We start from the raw sequence: 14164 nt of genomic DNA, 5'->3' as shown, positions 1-14164 counted from the left end.
ACTAATGTGTCTGAGGCTGCTGTCACTTTAGCCATGTGCAAACACTGAATTCGTTGTCGCATGCATGAGTTGGAGCTATGCACAACACTGGAAGAGTGAGAATCATCACAATCATGAAAATAACAACAATCGCCTGAATATTAACCTTTGACTGCTTTATTTTTTAACACTTCATCCTTTAACATGAAACAAAAAAAACAAAACTGTAGTTTTGGTCTTGCTCATTGTCACTTTATGTGTTTCATGCAATTCAGCTTCCTGTTTTATATCAGAAGAATGAACAGCAGCATAATAAGAGATGAAAAAGAAAAATGCATGCGACTTTCCCACATGGTGTGAGGATGCTCCTGTTAATCACATGCCAATTGAACACATCTGTGAGGGAAAACCAGCCTTCAATTTGATTATATTCTAATTAGCGCTATGGTGTTCAGAGGTAGGCCTACAATCATTTCATTGAGAGCAAACATAATTCACTCAAGGACAGAACCAAAGAGGTTCAGGTTTGTAGATACCTTGCGATTACCAGGGTGTATGTAATGAGCAAGCTTTCACACTGCCAATGGTGACTTTTTTCTACATTAGATTTTTTAATTGGCATTCTCCACAAACAGCATTTAGGCAGTTAACAGTTAATCCTTTCTTTTCTTTCCGGCTAAACAAACTTATATAGAATAAATTCATTAATATTTCAAAGGGTAAATATAGAGGACTTTTGCAGAATGATCTCTTTCCTCTCAATCACAAAGAGGCCAGTGATTGTATCATCAAACTTTTTATTTATTTATTTATCTTGTACTGTACTGAAATCAGACAATAGGAAAATACCATAATAAAACTACACCAGCAAGGTTTCACAGAATTAACAAAGCAGACAAGCATCTAGTAGATCTGAAGGATATGTTATGACCTCCCTCCTGGCAATCTGCAAAACCCTCCGACAATAAAATAAAAAAAATTGGCAAGGAAAAATGAGTGAGATCAGCACAGATTCAGCACTATTGATTTGTATGTGTGTTTACCCGTGCGGAGGACTTGGGCGGGAACATGGTCAGAGCTCGATGCAGTAAATCCTGAGCAGGTCAAGGTTTAGCAGATGCCTGAATAAGCTGAAGGACCTTTCTCCAGAAGACCGAGGTTTAATGAGTTCTTAAGTGCATCCATTCAGTGTGCAGGAGAAAGTGGAGCAAGGTGACAGCACAAAAAATAAAACATTTCAGTCAAATTTACACCGGAGACCACATCACATTTCTATGGCAATTTTCTTTTGCCTCCATCTCATTTTGTGCCTTCATTTGCAGATTGAGAATCAGTTTCATCAGCCAGTGTCTCCTTTACATTAAATATTTCATTCAGCTAAAGCAGCTAATCCAAATTCCTAGATTAAAATGATTTATAGTTGGACATCATTCAAGCTTTGAATTAAGGCCAAGATATTGTGTTATTTTTATTTAACCAATGAGAACTGAGTGTCCATGTATTTATTTATTTATTTCTGATACCCTGCTCACAGGCTGTACAGACCTTCTAGTTGTGCAGCCACACTCTCAAGCCAATCATTTATCATGCAGCACTGACTGTTTTGACACTTATTTTGTCCATGTAGCCTGTATGGTTTCATGTTTGGCTTAACCAGTGTGATTCGGATTTGCATTTTGTTTTGCAAAAGCTGCATATGAAATAAATCCATATACAGATGTTTGATTTAAAGGTGCTTGTTTCCCAAACACTTCTCTTCCTCTTTAGTTCAAATGAGAAGATGAATCTATCTGTACCCTGCTGATGCAAATTACATGTTTTGTTTTGTTTTGTTTTGTTTTGTTTTTGCCATGCATATAGTGTGTACAGAAAAGAGCTGGGTTACAGTGTGATCATCATAAAGCCAAGGCGAACATCTGATATTCAGGGAAATATATTCAGTTCTGCCTATGTTTATTTCACCGAATTTCACATTTCAAGCATTCACCTCAGTCTTTATCTCCACAGCTGATTCCTTTCTATCCAAGCTTCTTCTTCTTGATAACTTGCTTCCCCCTTTGACAGAACCAGAGGCAGAACACATTAGGAATACCTCCTCAATACTGGGTTGCACCAGCATTGCACCATCTGTCTCTCAGTATGCCAAGGCGTAAAAAGTGCCTGTCTCCTCTCTTCTATCCACACCCCTGCTTTCATGACTGAGGTCCATTTGATAGCAGATATATAAAAAGGCTTATGCTGTAGGTTTTGGGGTGAACAGCTGACCTTCTGTGCATTGCTTTTCATTAGCTGAGAGTTGCTGATGTGTTTCAGTGAAGCGTTGCTAAAAAAGAAAGAACCCATTGAGTGTAATTATGAGTTTTAAATGGTAATGAACGCATCAGACAACACAGCCTACTGGTTTGCCAAAGGAGCCAGTATCAGGGTCAGGTATGTTCCTGGCAAACTAAGTTTGGACCACAGCTCTGACCCTACAATATGTGTGGTCGCCAGTCAAACTAGTAGTATTATGTTTTTAATCTGATAGAAGTTTAGAAATAAAAAGCTGCTTCCAAGCAGGTTTTGGAAAGCACAGAAACATAGCTCTATGTTTCTGTGCCTTTTTTTCCTCTAGGAAAAAAAGTCCCAAGCTCTCCAAGGGGATAGAAGCAGCTTGATGTATTTTTCCTGTGAAATAAGATGTTAGCAACAGATTTTTAACATGGCAAACACGGATAAACCAAATTATCAAATAGGTTTGCATGTAATTTATCTACTCTGCTGGTCATTGGGCTGCTGTGAAGCCTTACGTATAAATAGAAACTAATCTGTAACCTCATCTGAAAGCCGTGTAGCGGAGCACAGCAGTGCCCTGTGGCCGGTATTGGGCTGACATGATATGGCGAAGATGTGTTGTATTTGAGCATGTCCGATTGTGTTGGAGCTGTCATCACCTGCTCTGCCTGAGCTTGTAGCTGTCCTGAGGCCGGTGTGCCAGGTCACCGTCACACAGCTTTCTAATTTGTGGGAGTTGGGAGATGTTTTTGGTGTGCTGTAGGAAGGTGCATCACATTGTGCAGCGTAGGGATTCATGACTATTTATTCATTTGGTTTTATTATAAACAGTAGGCTGTGGTTGGGAAGGGAGCCAAAGGAACAGATGTTGCTCAGCACCCCCTCCTTCCAAACCAGAGACTGGAGAGACGTGTCACCAACAATTATGGTTAGAAATTTAGAAACTGAAAATCAGATGCACATATGGTTCATCTTCGGGTCTGATCCCAAATAGTGCCTGTCAGATGTGCCGTCACACATTGATTGGCCTATCATTTACAGAGAAATTGTTGAATTTGTTGCTTTCACTATCAATTTTTCTGTTTTACAGTTTAAACTACAAGATTTACTTCCTGTTTTCTGCAGCTGATTATTTCTAGATGAGATCTCATAAAATATGTTGACTTTCATCTCAGCTGGTGAGGTGCTGTATTACTCTCAGTATAATATGACACATTTTTTAAGTGGAAAAATACATTCTCAATCTCAACATTGCTTTTTAAAAATGTTCAATTGCTCATGGCTGTGATTGTTATTGGCAATTATTTTGGACTATGGATTGAGGAATCAGGTTCTACTGAAATAGAATAGCAGCCTATTTATTTTAAAAAAGAAAAGAACAATGAACACCAAGTAGTTCATTTCTGGAGCTGGGAACTTTGTTCAAAACGTTAAAAAAATGAACATTGTGCGTGAACTAGTTCATTAAAGTGTGAGCTAGCACAGCAGGGTAGTTTGTTGCAACATTGAGGTATTATGAATTAAGGATTCTACCACTATCATTTCAGAGTAGGTGTTGGCACCTTTTCCTGTTTTTTGCCTAGCATTTACGTAAAGAAAGCAGTCTGGGTATTGTTCGCTGGTGCAGTATCTCTGTAATGCTGAATAGGGGAACCCTTTTTAAGATATCTTAAAACATTAGCTATCAGGAAGCAGCAGCATGATAAAGCTGGCAGGGCTGATGGTTGATCTACATTGATTGCAAAGGCTCATCACAGCAGTGTGGAGAATGCATTAATTCCTCCCAGAGATCACCGGCTGTCATAAATAAAGACAATTAGCAGTGCTTTGAACATGATCCTATACCAGCTCCCATTCTACCCTCATCAAATTCCCATGCATATAATCATTAATTTATGAAACAGGCCTGGCAACGGCCTCCCTTTCTTTTTGTTCGCTAGCCAACACTGTTCACTTTCACAAACACACTGGAGAGACTAGACATGAATGGTGTTGCAGGAAAATATCACAGAACATTTTCTAGGACAGCTGAAATGCTCTCTACCATCAGGAGGAAGCAGGTGACGGGATATGCAGTGAGCTAATGAAAATGTATTTAGTTTGTTTTGTGTGCCAGCGTGTGTTGTGAGGCACTCGGCACAGGCAGTGTTTGATTTATTTTTCTGATGCTTTGGGTTTTTACAGGTGACTGCAGGGACATACAATCTTTAAAGGTTCCACATTGGCATTTTTATTATTATAAAGTAGGTCTAGGTCCTGTATGATATTGTAAAGGGATCAAAGCACTCAGACCACAGAAAATTGAATACAGCCCACATATGGGCACTGAGCCTTAAATTGAGCTGTCAGGACTTCTGTAACTTTGTGATGTCACAACAAAGCAGTCACCACACACAGCCATAATGCCCCAAGGCTGGCCACCCACTGTTTACCTACAGCACAGCCTGCTATATTTTTATTTGATCACTCAGACAGCAGACAGCCAACAGTCAGCTCACTGACCTGTTGTTACTAAGCTCCAAAAAGTAGCCTGAGAAAAGAAAGGAAAAAACAACACTAAGACGGTCTTAAAACCACAATATGTCTTATTAATATAATTGCTATCAGCACTTCAGTAGTAACACCCTTCTATTAACACTAAATTAATCTACACTTATTTCTGTACCTGATGTTGATTTTGAAGTTTGAATCTTAACTTTAGTCTCCCTTTTATTTTTGTTAGTTTTAGTCGAAGTGATTTTTGTTGTGTTTGTCAAATTTTCATGTCACACTATCTCGAGGCTACAGTTGTTACTATTTCTCAGGCTACTTTTTTGTTACTAGATTTGCCATGTGCAGTTACCATGGTTACAGGTGTCCTTCTGCTCTATTGTGTGACGTTAGTGGAAAAGTTGCAGGTTACTTGTTGACACACAGTAATATAACAGACTTGCTCTCTCTCTTTCTCTGTCGTTTTTCCTCACCTAGCATTACCACGGCTCCTCCACTGCAGAGCGGGCAACATTCAGAATCTAGATTCACTCACTCACTGAAATACTGTTCACAGCCTGTGTTTAACTCAGGAGAAGATAGACTGTTGGATAATGAAGTGATGTTTCTCTTGGCAAACATCAATAAAGGGACATACGTGGTCGACTGTTGAATTCTTCGAACGTATTCATTCCACATGAAAGCAATGTTACAGTACATCCACATCCATAGTACATGACCATGTAACATAAGCTTACCCTTTATGGATTTTGACTCTGTTTTGCATTTTGAATGTGTGTATGCAATTCACTTTTACTGGTCAAGATCTGCTGCATGTGATTTCACAGATGCATGTGGGCAGCTGTACAGTAGATGTTGCATAACAAACAACCATTATTTGTCCATCCATTGTTTTCATATTCTTTGATTTAAAATATGAACTAACAATTTGTAATTGTTCTTTTCATTTTAGTTTTACTTTTGTTTTTCTTGTTTAAACCTCTGTCGTCTCTGGAGTTCTATGGAGCAATACCTGCACATCAACATTATTTTATTTATTCATTCATTTCGGACATGTTAGTTAAATCAGACTTCATCACACATCATCTCAGTTTAAATAATACAGTCACATGGCCGAAAGGGACAGCGGGAGAAGCAATAGCTTATCTAGTCCCGCCCCCGGTACCCTCAGAATACATTCTCTTCATCAAGGTTTTTTTCTCTTTAACAGTCCAACAAGGCATGATACAACAGACAATTATGCCTCAGCTTGATTTTAGCCTAATTCTCACAGATATCTTACAATTTGTTATTAGAAAAACATCCAGTAGTGCGCATGTACTGGCAGTGACCTAGAACAGTGTTTTTCCAACATCTATCATTGTTTGGAAACAGTGGTTATTGTTGTCAACCCATGTCATCAAGACACAGACACAGTGTCGCAGTTTCATGTCTCTGACCTTAATCAGTCTTCATTGTAAATCATTCTGTAGCCATCTAGTGTCATCTTGACATAATTCTGCATACATGCATGCATTGTGCCCAAGAGAGGAGTTAACCACACCCACAACCAGCCCACTAACAATCACAAACCCTGATGGTGTGAGAGGCTTGAAACTTTGAAGGAGCAGAAAGTGTGCATGAGTGCGTGACCCCATTTCAACTCCTGAGGCAAGAAACAGTTGCTGACAGTTTACCTTGGAGGTCTGTTGAGGTTGAAGTTGAGGACAGAGAAGATCCAGATATGTCAGTATCACTATATTACAATACTTTTCTCCTCACTATCCCCTGTTGGGAGAGGAACAATGAAGAGCTGTGTGCCCTGTGGTGAACCTTGAGAAAGACTAAAGTTCTTACTTTAGCCAATGTTTCAGTCAAGGCATGGAGCTGCTGCAGAACCAGTGATGGATTGAAAATCACATGGACCAAAAGTCACCTACTTTACCAACATCCGTGTGGTTTTTACAGCATATTCTGTTGCACTCACTTGGACACATCATCAGTGTTGTTTCTTGGAGTTATTGGGTGTTTTGGGTCTTGCAACAGACAACCTCGTCTAGGCGAGCCGATTGAACCTGATCAGACCTCGGCCTGTGTCCAAGTGGCGATCTTCTGTCCCCACTACTCCCCCCTCCTCAGCAAGAACCATCTGGATGCTTTTTCTGCTGCCTCTGTGCACGTTGTTACTGATGACTCTCCTCCTGCTGTGGCCAGTTATACCCAAGGCTCTGTAGGCCTTGGTCAGGAGCTGACCAGCAAATCACAGTGCCTATATTTCCACTGGCATACACCTTGTGTTCCACCACCCCTCTTTCGACCACCCTTGCCTCCAACGGCTCTCGGTATTTCGCCCACTATCTCTTGTGCACCTCCTCCACCCTCTCCTCGTAGGTCACTATGGCTCCAGCAAGATCAGTTGCCTTGTCAGCTCGGAGATGAACATCATGTCCGGTCTCAGTGTGGTCTGGACAATGTGCGGCAGTATTTTTATTTGACATTGACTTTTACCAGGTCAACTGTCATTGTCCAGTTTTGGGCCGTGGGGAGAAGACCAACATAGCAGCTACTCTGTCTCGTCTTAGGCCTCTCACCCTCCTTGACAAAGTCAGTGGCTTTGGCTGTGGCACGGATGTTCCTGCTGTCTTTAATCCCCTGGCTGATTACCTCAGTGATACCTGCCATTCGCCAGAGTCTTGGGGAAGCTGCTCAGAAAGTGTTCAAGTGGGGTTCCACCTCCAGATGTCCTTCCAGGTGACACTCCTCTCCTCTCCATTGCTTGTCCACACTTCATCTAGGTGCCCTGTTGCCGTATAGCAACTGTTCTGCTGGTGTGCTCCTCCTCCACAGAGGACCTCATCCTGCATTAGCTTCTATCTCCTTCTCCTTCCCGCTGGCAGAGTCGCATATGGTTGCTGCTTGGCCCCCGAGCCGAGCTCTGTCTTGGGCCGCAGTCCCCAGGATGGCTTTGTGCTTCAATCAAGTCTCTGTAACTGCTTAAAGGAATAGTCCACCAAAAAATGAAATTCAGTCATTAGTGACTCACCCTCATGCTGATGAATACTCCGAAATAGTTTTTTATTCTTCAAAGTGCATCTGTAAACCCGGGAGGGCGGTTCGTAGTCCAACGAAAACTTAGAGTAATAGGGCCTGACACAAAAACGTCCATAAAACTACACAAAAACCTTGTAATGTTCTTCCACACTGTTCGTCCGCTGCAATCCAAGTGTCCTGAAGGGATATAGTCCAGAGTTTACTCAAAATTACGTAATTTAGGACATTTTTACAGACTAAACAGTCCTGTATTGGATTTGCCAGGGGCGCACTCTCACGTTCACGCCATGCATGCGGACGTGACCGGACTTGCCGAAATGACATAGTTTCGGGTAAACTCTGGACCATATCCCTTCAGGACACTTGGATTGCCGCGGACGAGCAGTAAGGAGGAATATTAGAGGGTTTTTGTGTAGTTTTATGGACCTGTTTGTGTCGGGCACGCGTGAATCGCGTGAACGAGAGAGCGCGCCCCAGGCAAATTCAATACAGGACTGTTTAGGCTGTAAAAATCCATGCTGGTTTACCCAGGCCTTGAATCTTCTAGGTAGCCCAGTGTAGTCCACTGCTCTTAACCAGCCCTCCAGGTTGGTGCTAGCAGCCTTGATGGCAAAAATACCGTCAAGGACAAGCACATAAGCATTGTTAAATTAAGGAAAAAACTCTCTATAACATAAATGGTTGATGTTTCATTTCAGAAGGAGATATATTTCATCAGAAACTGTCTGCTGTGCAGAAGTTTTGAAGAGACATTACTACTTGATAAAGATGCGTCTATAGTAAACCACATCCATTTGAATGGCATAATTTTCATTTGCTTGAAACTAAAAACAAACAATTCTTTGATGTGTATTATACATGAACATCAAACACAGACTCAGCTCCATTTCCTCTCTGACACAGAAGGGTTCTCTTTCTTTTCATAAAATGGGAAGTGTTATGTCACTTCTTGGCACATACATCTGTTTGGAAGTAGAGTACAAAGGCACTGTCTTTAAAATGAAGCATTGTTTGATCATAATGAGATGTTTGTGTCGAGCCGTGACAGTTGCAGTGGTTTGGTTTTTATCTTTTGTTTTATTATTTCAGATATGATATTTCAGATGTTGATTGAGAACATATGCTCCTTTTTATGATCCACAGGGAGCTGGGAGCTGTTCACTTCGACTTCTTTTTCACCCCCACTGTTCAGTCAATGTCTGTTCAATATCATCAATATGTTCAGGTTCTTCACTCCATTAAAAAAAACAAAAAAACATGTAAATGGCCAACACACAGTCAAGTCCACTGTCATTCACTATCATTGGGGGTGTTAGTTGCTTAGGAGATTCAGATGTCCTCTTGCTGCTGGTAAGCACCACTTGGCCTCACTTGATAATGTGTAAAACAGATCTTCTACAGTGTCTCTCCACAGTATATTTATTATATTTTAAGGGAATTTAAAATGTATGACAAAATTCAGGTCAACATCCCAACACTGAGACTGTTCTCAGTAGAGAAACAGACCTACAGAACTACTTTTCTGCATTTAATACTATGAGTATACCAAAATACACTGGACCTTTACTGTCATGGTAACAAAAATGAACAGGTAGTGAACATGGAAATGTCACAGTTTGCTTGGGTTTATGCAGAAACAAATGTTGTCACATTTGTGTGCATTTTTTTCTTTTACATCCATTCAGCCACCTAATCCCATATGTGGATTTTGTCGCTCTGCAGACTCACCTGATTCCTTCCTTTTGCAGTTGCTAAACAATAACACATAACTGAGGCTCACCTTGTAGAGCGCATACCATGTGGGCTTGGTCCTAATAGCAGCAGCCATGGGTTGGAGTCTGACCTCCATCCCGTTGCTGCAAGTCGCCCTCTCTACAGTATTTCCTTGACTGTCCTATCTCTCTCTGCTGTCCTGTTCCAAAGTGGCAAAATGTGTGACAAAAATAACCTTATAAAAGAGCAAGGCCAAGAAAGCTGGTTCACCTCTGATTTTTAAATAAGAGGTTTGTTTTGATGGTGACCGCCTCTGATTAATCTACAGGTTGCCCACAGGTCTATTAAAGGGCTGTCTTCTTGTTGTACCTATTGTTAAAAGAGTCAAAGTGACAAGATTGTCCCATTGTGGTATTTATCTATTCCAGAGTTGAGCTTTAGATGACAGCAATTGTCTCCTAATAGGCCAAAATTAGAGAATAATTCACAGAGTCCAAATTGCACAGAGGAGGGAGCCAAAGTCAAAAACCGAAAATAAGTGACTGTTACTTCTCCCTTAATACTATACTGGCTGCTAGTTTGTTCTAAGATTGATTCAATGGCGCAGCTTAAAGTGCAAAATATGCACTGCATCTGCACTAAATACAATGTTAGTTTTTATTTTGTTTTATATATTCTTTTATATACTGCTTCTGATTTGTGCCATGTTGTTGTTTCTCTCTTGCTGCTTTATGCTGTTTTGTAGCCCAGCTTTTGTTCATGGGTAAGGTAGAAATACACTTCACTTGTAGTAGTTCCCTTGTAACAGAGGTAAACAAAGAATTGAATTGTCCACAGCTTTCTCACAGTGTGGAGGCTTGTGTCACAGTCTCAGGTTAATAATATAAAGGGAGCTGCTGGAACCAGTCACTCGCTTGAGGCCAAGAAAACAAGGACAGTCTTTTCAAATCTCGAAAACCAACACTGACATGAGTGCATGCTTTTCACACTTTGCTGACTCTGTGCACCGTTGCCATTCTTGCTCTCGACCTGAAGGGGCATAAATCTTAACACTAGTTTATTCATTTTCAGAAAAGTCTCCAATAACAACAGCCAAAGGTTTGCATGACCCCAATATCTTTTACAAAACTAAGGTGATGAAAGTGAGGGGGGAGAACTGAATAAATTGACATGGAAGTCAAACCCTGGGATGATGAGGTTTCATTCTGAAGATTTTGTAGCATGGCATGGTCAAATGCTGCAAAGCAGAAACAGCCTCCTGGTTAAGACTTGAGTTGGCATGGAAACTGTGCAGCAAACAAAACAATAGAACATACATGCATTAATAAGATTGAAATGTGTGTGCATGGCACAATATTTTTTCTTTTACATAATATTGCATCAGTTTGTCTTTTTTCAACATTTCATTAGTTTTGTGGTGAAACAGCAGCACATCCATTGAGTACAGAGGATACAACTCCCTCAGTATGCAACAATAAACACAACCACTTACAAAGGGATCACTTCTTCCATCACACATCAACATGTGCATATCTGTATCCCAACCTTTGTTTGAGCTATAGATAGCTATACGTAGCTATGGCAGTAGATAGAAATTCATTCAATGGCCCATCCCTGGGTGTCTTTGCCTGCACGGTTTCCCTGTGGAATGACCTTAAAATATTCATATGGAAATTAAATGTTGTCAATAGCTGAATTAATGTGTTTCAGATTGGCCTACTGTAATGGTTTGACATCTCTATCTCTCCATTGCTAAATTATTTTCCACAAAAGCAAATACTGTGATGTTGTTAAATTTGAGTTGATTCAAATAAATGCTTCTTTAAGTAAAAAGTGTTTTAATTCTAATGTTCTCATGTTTTTCATCAGTTTTGAGAGCACGTCTAACTTGCAACTATTAAACATAGCCGAGGTCCTTAAAGATAACCGGCTGAGTTGATGTAAAAAATACTCTATAAACATGCACCTGTGAGCAAATTACATCAGTATTATTATTCCAGGAGAGACAGGGCATAAACGTGAATCTTTACTGCAATCCTACTGGCCCCCAAATTAAATGAGAGAAGAAGCTGGAGCAATATCCCTGCTTCTGTCCGGAGCCACACTACTTCAACAACTGCACAATAAATGGTGATGTCCAGATAATAATCACACCAGTCTTTAAAGGCCCCATGCTGTGCACTTTTCTCTGGGTTTATTTACCTGCTGATATCCCTAACAAGATGTATCATTGGTTTTGAGTACCTGTGATCTGCTTAATATCGTCTATATTGCCCCTTTCTGTTGCCTCTTTCTGGAGTTCTAACAGGCACAGGTCATTTGGCCAATCAGAAGAGAGAATGAGAACCTCTCCTCTGATTGGCTGACTGTTTTAGAGTGGCATGTGGTCGGGCCAATCACAGGCAAGTAACTGAAACCTAAGCTGCATTCATAGAAATTGAAAAATAACAACTGGTCACGGTGGGCGGAGTTACCTTGTGTGTGACATCACAGAAAGGAGGAAGTGCTATCTGCTCGTCTTAAAGAGAATGTTCCTACAAATGGGCGGTGTGTGTTTCTCCGTTTATGACCAGTTTGATGCATGGGACAGTATATACGTGGCCCAGAGACCTCCCCAAGCATGAAAAAATAACCAAAATCACATTTTTCATGCCATGGGGCCTTTAAGCAAGCTGACCACTGTGTACTGTATGTGTTGCTTGGCAACCATTCTGCTATATGTTGCAGAATGAACTTTATTGCTTTGGTGCATGTTCATGTGCAAAAAAAAAAAAATACAGAGCAAAAAAGTCATTATTGGTTTAGCAAAATTTAATGTCAGTTAAATTCATAAGCACAATGACTAGTTCATCATCTCTGTATTTCAATATAAGTATAAACACGCTGACATTGAAACCAAAAAAAAGAAATGATCATACAAGGTTCAAGCCACCAAATGCCACAAATGTTACTTTTGTTGTCCCCTTATTTAGAGCTTATCTACAGTATAACCTCTGGCTTCAGCACAAGGTGCACTGTGAAAGTCAAGTTCTTGACATCACTGAAACTGAGCCGAATATATTTTCTGCAATGGCAACACATGGTAGTCACCGGTTCATTTGCATATTTATTTGAAGACAGATGCTACTTGGTCTTCCTGCTGCATGAACAGAGCCGAGAGTTGGTGTGCATTCATGCCAGTCCAGCTGGAATAGTGTTTACTATACTGTATCCTTACAAACACAACACAGATTTCTTTATTTGAGTGAATTAGTTGCTAGCCCAGCTTGTTTTTGTGTTGAATTTTCTGAACAGCTTCAATTCGTCAGACTTCATGGGTTTTCCTTTCTAACGAAAATATACTGAGGTGTTGGGTTTCAGTAAATAACATACTGGTCCTCCTGTGAGTCTGTAACCTAAATTGAACTGCTGTGCTGCTGATGCTCTCAGTGAGAGCAGACCTAACACCGATGCAAACACTATAATCAAGTTCAAAATGACAGGATTCTGTCTTATGTTCATTTCAAGGCAGTATTTTTTTCCCCCTGCATATCAGGAACAACTGCTGATCTGGGACACAGCTACATTTGGATGGTCATTTTCATTACAAGTAGATCCAGCATTTATTTATTGGAGTAAGAGCAGAGCAGCTATTTATGTACCATTTTCCACTGGTGCAGGGATCATTGTATTGCAGCATTAAAAAAAACACCTCTATTATGGGCAGTCTTAAACTGAAACAGTCCCTTATGTATAATTGTACTGGGAAATGTCTTTTAAAGGTGCCATATTGCACCCTTTGCTGTGCTTTTATTTCAAGTGTTAAAGGACAATTCCAGGCGAATTCAACTCAGGGGTGTATTTTCATATCATTTTAGGTCTAAAAGAATGAATCTGAAGATTTTCAGTTTAATTGCTCCTGTTTTGCGGTAGTTGCGTCTGTCCGCGCATCGCCACGGCAGCAATGAATGGGAGTGGATGTAAGATCCGCTGTTTAGGCTGTTTCCAGCCCTCAAAGCCGCAATTTTTTTCCACAGACAGCATCAGATGGCTACTCAAACATGCACCGAGAAGTTTATTTACTTCAAGCAAGCCGACATGTTTGTAAAAGTCGATCTAATTCAAAGTCTCCCGGAGTCTCGCGCGAGCCCGAAGTTGCAGTGCTGGTGTATTCAGGCGCAGTAGGAGCTACCGCTTGTGTCATAAACACAGGAATATCAACTCTTTACTTGCTTGAAGTGTACATTTTTTTTCCACAGACAGCGTCAGGTGGCTACTCAAAGATGCGCCGAGAAGTTTTTTTTACTTGAAGCAAGTCAAGAGTTGATATTCCTGTGTTTATGACACAAACGGTAGCTTTTCCCACTGCACCTGAACACACCGAGCACGGCAACTGGGTCTCGCGCGAGGCTCCGGGAGACTTTGAATTAGATCTAGTTTTACAAACATGTCGGCTTGCTTGAAGTAAATAAACTTCTCGGTGCATGTTTGAGTAGCCATCTGATGCTGTCTGTGGAAAAAAATTGCGACTTTGAGGGCTGGAAACAGCCTAAACAGCGGAACTTACATCCATTCCCATTCATTGCTGCCGTGGCGATGCGCGGACAGACGCAACTACCGCAAAACAGGAGCGATTAAACAGAAAATCTTCAGATTCATTCTTTTAGACCTAAAATGATATGAAAATACACCCCTGAGT

At 40.7% G+C, this 14164-nt stretch overlaps 1 protein-coding gene across 3 annotated transcripts in view; it reads left to right on the top strand.

The window, feature by feature from the left end:
• Nucleotides 1-14164, top strand: part of chst8 (carbohydrate (N-acetylgalactosamine 4-0) sulfotransferase 8) — a 183885-nt gene that overhangs the window by 31136 nt on the left and 138585 nt on the right. The window lies entirely within an intron of this gene.

The sequence above is a fragment of the Trachurus japonicus genome, chromosome 3 (assembly GCF_045865225.1).
Source record: "Trachurus japonicus isolate A0001 chromosome 3, Traja_1.0".
Lineage (NCBI taxonomy): Eukaryota > Metazoa > Chordata > Actinopteri > Carangiformes > Carangidae > Trachurus > Trachurus japonicus.
The sequence above is the reverse complement of the archived record's forward strand: the minus strand, read 5'-3'. Positions and strand labels throughout refer to the sequence as shown.